Source organism: Gossypium arboreum, chromosome 12 (assembly GCF_025698485.1).
Source record: "Gossypium arboreum isolate Shixiya-1 chromosome 12, ASM2569848v2, whole genome shotgun sequence".
Classification (NCBI taxonomy): domain Eukaryota; kingdom Viridiplantae; phylum Streptophyta; class Magnoliopsida; order Malvales; family Malvaceae; genus Gossypium; species Gossypium arboreum.
The window spans coordinates 6,186,277-6,193,697 of NC_069081.1; the positions used below are offsets into that span (position 1 = coordinate 6,186,277).

The window sequence follows — 7,421 nt, forward strand, 5'->3', positions numbered from 1 at the left end:
ATTTCACCAATCAAGTAATTATCCACAAACATATTTCCAATATCATTATAAAATATCATAATACAAGTAATATTGATGTATTACTACATATAAACTTACATCTCATTTAATATCAAGGCAATAACATTAAATTACACATTGCCTTATTAAAAATCATATGAACTTACAATTTCCCATAATAACCATAATCATAGAAATCACATTTATGTATGATAATTCAATGCACTTCATGTACCATAGACATATTTTTAAATCAATTCATAAACTTGGCACCATAATCATTTAATTTAACATAATTCAATTAATTCACTAAATTTAACTTTCAAATATAAATTACAAGATTATTGCTGTATTATTATCATACCAACTTACATACTTTCAACACCTCAGAAATCATAATAAATATATCAATTTTACATTGAAACATGCATAAATTAATGCTTATTATACATAAGAACTTACCTCGATACTAAAACGGCCATTTTACCAACTTTCCCAATTTTTTATTTTTCTCTCATTCTAGGTTCAAATCTCATTTTCCGGGATCTAAAACATCATATTTTACTTATTTAATTAATGAACTATTCAAAACAGTCCTTAACTCAAAATTTGAAAAATTACAATTTTACCCCTAAACTTTTGTATATTTACACTTTTGCCCCTATACTCGGGAATTAAACTTCATCCCTTATTCTTATGTTTTATGATATGCTGATCACTTTTCCCTTCTATGGCAACATCAAATTCTCACTCTAACATATACTTATGACTATTAGGTAGTTTTACCGATTAAGCCCTTTTCCTCGTTTTCACTCAAAACCGAGTAGCACAAGTTGTCTAACATAATTTAAAACCTCATATTATATCATAAAACAGCAAAATAAACACATTTCACCTATGGGTATTTTTCCAAATATGAACCCTAGCTTAAATTATTGCTAGAATAAGCTTAATCAAATTACCGGGATTCTAAAAACGTAAAGAACTTGAAAAACGGGGTTAGAACGGACTTACTATTGAGCTTGGAAAGCTTGAAAACCCTATCCATGGCTTTCCCCATGCTAATTTCGGCCTCCATGAAAAAGATGAGTCAATTTTGGCTTTATTTTCCCTTTTTATTTCTTTTAATTACCAAATGACCAAAATGCCCTTCCTTACTAAACTTTCAAAAATTCCATCCATGTCCCATTTTTGTCCATCACTTAGAAATTGGTCAAATTCTATTTAAGACCTCCTAATTAATATTTCAAATCAATTTCATACTAGAAACTTCTAGAATGCAAGTTTTGCAACTTATTCAATTTAGTCCCTAACTTCAAACTCAGCACTTTATGTATAGAATTTCTTCACGAAATTTTCAAACAATCGTGAAATCATATCATAGACCTCAAAATAATCATAAAATAATTATTTCTATCTCGGATTTTGTGGTCCCGAAACCTCTGTTCCAACTAGACCCAATTTTGGGCTATTACACAATTTCACAATGTGAGTTCTCATATGATCATGCCATATTAAAATTCAACATGTAACTTGTATTTTCATCATTAATCAACAGTCAATCATATACTTGTCAAGCTCATTCTATATCATTCTTGTATTATTAGTCCGTATTAATCATTTAACCCAATGAACCCTAGTAAAGAAATCCTGGTACACGAGTACTACACCACAGCAGAAAGCACCGTAGTGTTGTACAGAGGCATTGAAGTGCAAGCTTGTACAAGTGTGCAACTAACCCTATTTTCATGCCAACCATATCATATTATTTACTATGTTCACACAGGCACTATTTTTTTTTACAGATAATAACATTTATTTACAATTTAGTCTCAATCTCACCATTTTGTAGTATTTTGTAAACAACTTAAACTATAGTTAAACATTCATGATTCAATTATACAACAATTTCATTGCAACTATTTCATCTAAACTTACCAAACAGGATTAGTAATAATGAAACATCGAGGACTAATCTATAATTTTTTTTTCGCGATTATCTACTAGTTGGTTCAATTCTAGATCTATATCATAATTTAATTCAATTTATCAATTCCAAACATCATTTAAGAGCCTACTATGATTATTCCTCAATTCAATTTCATTTTTTAGATATTCCCTCAAGTTTTACATTTTATTCAGTTTAGTCCCTAAAATCGAAACAATCGTAACTTACACATTTGAGCTTCGTTTTATAATCCTATTTCAATTATAACCTTAAACAAACCTTTACTATCTATTTATATCAAAATGTCATGACAGTTTTACCATTTATTCGTTTTAGTCCTTAAGTTTAAAATTAACATTCAAACTTTACAAACTAATCCTTTTGCATTTCTAAGCTTAAAAGACAACATTGTAACACCAAAACTTCAAGCATTCATCCATGGTAACTTTTTGTAAATTTAACAGTTTTGAAAAATAAAACATGGGTTAACTAATTCAAGCTACCACTAATAAAAAAACGTAAAATTTACGAAAAACGGGCTTCAAACGCAAGGGCTGAAGTTTTGTTTGAAGCTCAACAATGGATTCCTTGATTTATTTTGTTTAGAATAGTGAGGAAGACAAATAAAAGATAGGTTTTGTTTATTATGTTTTAACATATTATTTTAATTATTTAATCAAACTTTTAACATTCATTATTGATAAAAGACACCACTAACTGTCCATTCACCCTTAAAATGGATGATTTGCTATTTAAATCCTTGATTTAATTACCATTTAAGCCTTTAAACAAATTAAAATCTATAGCGATTAACTTTTATCACTTTTATGATTTAGTCCTTGTACCACAATTAACTACCAATTCAAAAAATTTACTACACTGAAATTCAATATAATTATATGATAGACTCAAAAATATTAATTAATAATATTTATGAACTATCAGAAAATGGGGTTCAGAAACAACCGCTTTCGATACCAATGAAAATGAGTTGTTACATAAACTAATGTTCTTTATATACATAATGAAATGTGTTGATGATATCTATTATGCATAATTTATAATTAAATTAACCAATTAATTAACTAAAATACTTAATTAACTTAACTAGCTTACTAATTGTACTATATATATGTTAAGTGGGATGCAAGATGAAAGCTTTATCATCTTTCTCCAAAATCATATACACCATTGAAGAAAAGAAAGAAGAAAGCTCTGAAACTTTTGAACATTCGAAAACCATTACAAGTAAGTTCCTAAGTCATTAATTTGTCCAATTATTCAAATTTTAGTAAGTTGTTATTGTTGAGAAATTGAAGAATTGGGCTTAAAATTGATAGAAAATAAGCTTAGATTATGAAAATGACTAAACTGTAAAGCTTAGTAAGCTTGCTTGTTAACTTTGTTACATTAGGAACCAAATTGAATAAAGTGAATGACATGAGATTATACTAGAAATATAAAGTATATGGTCCCTAATGAAAGAATATGAAATTGGATTTTAATCTGAAGCAATATACCGAAAGTTATTCAAATCTTAAGTTTAGGGACTAAATTGAATAAAATGAAAAATATGCTTGGCTTTATTTGTGAACATGAATTGGATGAAATCTGTTATCGCTTATTTTTTGAATTATCATCCGTAGCTAAAGATGACGAAGAGCGGTCAAGAGGGAAAGGAAAAGCGAGAGTCGTCAATGAGTGACACGCAATCTCGATTTTTGCTTTTATGATTTGAGATCAAGTCACTTGTTTTCGAATTCATGTTAATTGCATTATTGAGTATTGAGGTGAGTATATAATTTTCGTGTGAATTGATTGGATGTGATTAGTATTGAATATTGATATTTTGGACTGAATTGAATAAAATAGAAAGTAGGATGATTTAATTGATACATGATATGTGATATGGGAATGGAGCGAAACATGTTATGTGATATGAGAAAGTTTTGAATTGTTGATGAATTGAAATGTGATTATGAAATTGAATGAGAAATGATATATGAGTTGGATTATATAATGCAATCGGAACATTAGTACCTATTAATTATTCGGGAAGCGTCAAATATAGTTGCATGTCATAAGATTAGATTGTATACAGGTTTGCACTTCATTTTATCTGATGATGCTCTTATGTGCCAATATATTTTCTATGGCTTGTCCAATGATGCACTTCGTGTGCCATTATATCTGCTTCAAGATATCTGATGATGCACTGCGATGCTAGATTGATGTGTTGGTTGGTTAATCTGTGTATCCGTCTTGAATCTGATTCTGGTTAATTGGGAATATAAAGAATGAATTGGATAAACAATGTTGGATTTGAAATGATACAAATTTATATTATAAATGTATACATGTGAGATGTGATTAATGACAGCATGTGAAAGACCATACGAATGTTGGATCTAGTGCTCAAAGTGTAGTATTTTCATTAATGTGCACTTTTAATTTTTGCCAAACTGATTGGTTAATAAAATTATTCATGAATTACATTAATACTTTGTATAATTTCCTCACATGGGATTTTCTTGCAAAGCACAATGGAAACAAATGTTGCTCATTGGTTGTTTAATGTTTAAACTAATACAAAGTGGTATTATGTAGTCGGATCGTAATACAGAAAGACAACTTGTATTTGTATACGAAGCTAAACATACCTTTAATTTAATTGAAAACGATCAAACTGATTGAAATACTAATATGTCGTCTATCAAGTCCAATTGTGGAGATGCTTTATCTTGGGCATCAGAGTGGATGACTCCCAAAAGATAGAGACATAGATGTGATTGACTGGATTGACAGTACATTAGATAGAACCCAAGAAGAATAGATCATGAATCTATTTATGGGTTTATTCACTTGTGATGTTCATAATGTGACATACATAAATCCTAAGTGGATGATGAACTAGGTATGTGTGACTCGTACACTTTAATGCAAGTAAAAACCTAAGTTCGAATAAATAAGGAATCAAAAGTTGGTGCGTTGGGTGTACGACTTCTACAGTATGTAGTATCATTCACAATAGTGGAATTCATAGCTCGAAACATGGGCAAATGATATCCTCTCATTGGCATTACATGGTTAATGAAAAGGAAACGTGGCCAAGGGTCATTCATTTTTGTGATAGATGACTTGATCACTATTTGATAGTGATTGACTTTTCATGAAGAAAGATGTAATGGTTACCATTAGATAAAATAGAATCATATTGGGAGAACTGATATTATCCCAAAGAGATTAAGGATATCTTATGAGGGTAACACACTTATGACAAGGTCATTGGACAAGCGCTAATTGAGTTGCTTTTGTAATGGTATGCTATTAGGGAGAGCTCAGTCATGATATTATAATGGAATGACTTCGTAACTAAATGAATTTATAATTAGCAGGCAAAAAATTGGAACTTAATTATAAATCATTTGAGCCTTAATTGCATATGTTCAATCGATCCCTCCGCTAGCTCATTGGAACCATAAATGAATTGCATGATGAATAAAATGAATAGAAATTAGTAGAAATGGTGAAATAAGAGAAATGGAAAACATTCAAAATGATTATGGTTTTCTCCGAAATGGAGAAATGGAATCATTTGGAAATGAATATGGTTTTCTCAAAATGGAAATGAAAATTGCAAATGAACATGGATTACTAAAAAATGATCAGAAGAATGAATTTATGTTTTTAAGCTATTTTAAAGCCTAAAAATGAACATAAACCATTCAATCATAGTGAACAAATTGAATGGTGAAATATTAAATATATTTTCTCAAAAATTTTATCAAGGATAAAATCATCATAATTTTATCGAGGGTAAAATTGAGACACAAAATTTATTTAATTGAATATAAATATTGAATTTTATTTGGGAAATAGAAAAACATAATCGGGTTGGATTATATAGCGAAGTATTAGGTCGAAAAGTTCAAGAAGTACTCGTAATTGGACCCGATGTGAGAGAGGTCTAAAATCCTCTCATAAAACATGAACAGACGACAATCCTAGTAGGAATACAAGGGGATGTCGTTGACCCTACCTATACTCTAAGTAGGAGGTTATTTTTCTAATTGAAATAAACTTCTACAATTTAACAAGAGTTTTGTTTTCTTTTCCTATAAATAGATGGCACCGGTAGGGCTAGAAAGAGAACTTTAAGATATTGTTACTCGGCCGAAAAATAGAGATAATTTGATCTCAATTATTAAATATATTTTTTGAAATAAAAATTCTGTTAGTTTCCATTTTGAGAAGAGAATTTTCATTTTCACCCCAAAAGAAAAGAAAACTATTTTTAGTTCTATGTTTTGATTCAATTTGATTAAGCTCACGCTCGAGGTAATTTATGGTACTAGAATAGTGGAGAAGATCATTTGGTTTAAAGACGGGAATGACAAAGATTCATCTATCTAAAAACACAAGTATGATTTTGATCTAGGGTTTATTGTACCTGAGTAGAACAGTACAAACCGTCAATCTTTTTATTTAAAAGTTCTACCTGATTAGATAGTGTAGTAACTGCATCGAGGTTGAAAACACCGGCTGCTTTTATCGGCTTTGTTCTCATGACTTGCCACTAATATTTATTCAATGACATCTCTTCAATAAATTCGTAAGCCTCTTCAGGTGTTTTGTTGTTCAAAGTTCCACCAGCGGCTGCGTCGATAAGTTGCCTTGTTGAGGGGTTCACACCGTTGTGAAAAGTCTAAACCTGTAACCATAAAGGTAACTCATGGTGAGAGCAACTTCTCAATAAGTCCTTTTTTCTCTCCCATGCATCATAAAGAGTTTCTAGATCCATCTGCACAAAAGAAGAGATATCATTCCTCAATTTAACTGTTTTAGCTGGCGAAAAATATTTAAGTAAAAATTTTTCGGTCATTTGTTCCCAAGTAGTGATTGACCCTCGTGGTAACGAGTTCAACCACTGTTTAGCCTTATTCCTCAATGAAAAGGGAAACAACTGAAGGTGAATGGTATCATCAGAAATGCCATTAATTTTAAAAGTGTCACAGAGTTTCAAAAAATTCGCTAAATGAGTGTTTGGGTCCTCATCCTGCAAACCATAAAACTGAACAAATTGTTGTATCATTTGAATCGTGTTAGGTTTTAGTTCAAAATTATTTATAGCAATAGCAGGCTTAATATACTCGATTCAGTTCCTGTTAAATTAGGTTTAGTATAATCATACATAGTACGAGGAGCAGGATTCTGATTTACTGGATCAGCAGCAATCGCAGGAGGTAGCGGATTTTCTTAATTTTCACCCATCTCCTCGATTGTGGTGTAAATATTGTCCTCTCGCTCTTCCTCTATGTATCTTAGGCTTCGCCTTATTTCTTTTCGGTTTCTGATCTCACTATCAAAAAGTAATGGTCCCGACGGGTTTCTTCTAGTCATAAACTATAAAAACCTGCCAGAAGTAAATAGAAGAAAATTTAGTAATATAAACAAAATTAAAATAAAATTTAAC

At 30.3% G+C, this 7,421-nt stretch overlaps 1 non-coding gene across 1 annotated transcript; it reads left to right on the top strand.

Annotated features, from left to right (window-relative positions):
- Positions 1-6,675: 6,675 nt before the first annotated feature.
- On the top strand, positions 6,676-6,782 carry LOC128285873 (small nucleolar RNA R71). The gene has a single exon (XR_008276420.1). It is a non-coding gene; the product is annotated as a small nucleolar RNA R71 (small nucleolar RNA).
- Positions 6,783-7,421: the final 639 nt, after the last annotated feature.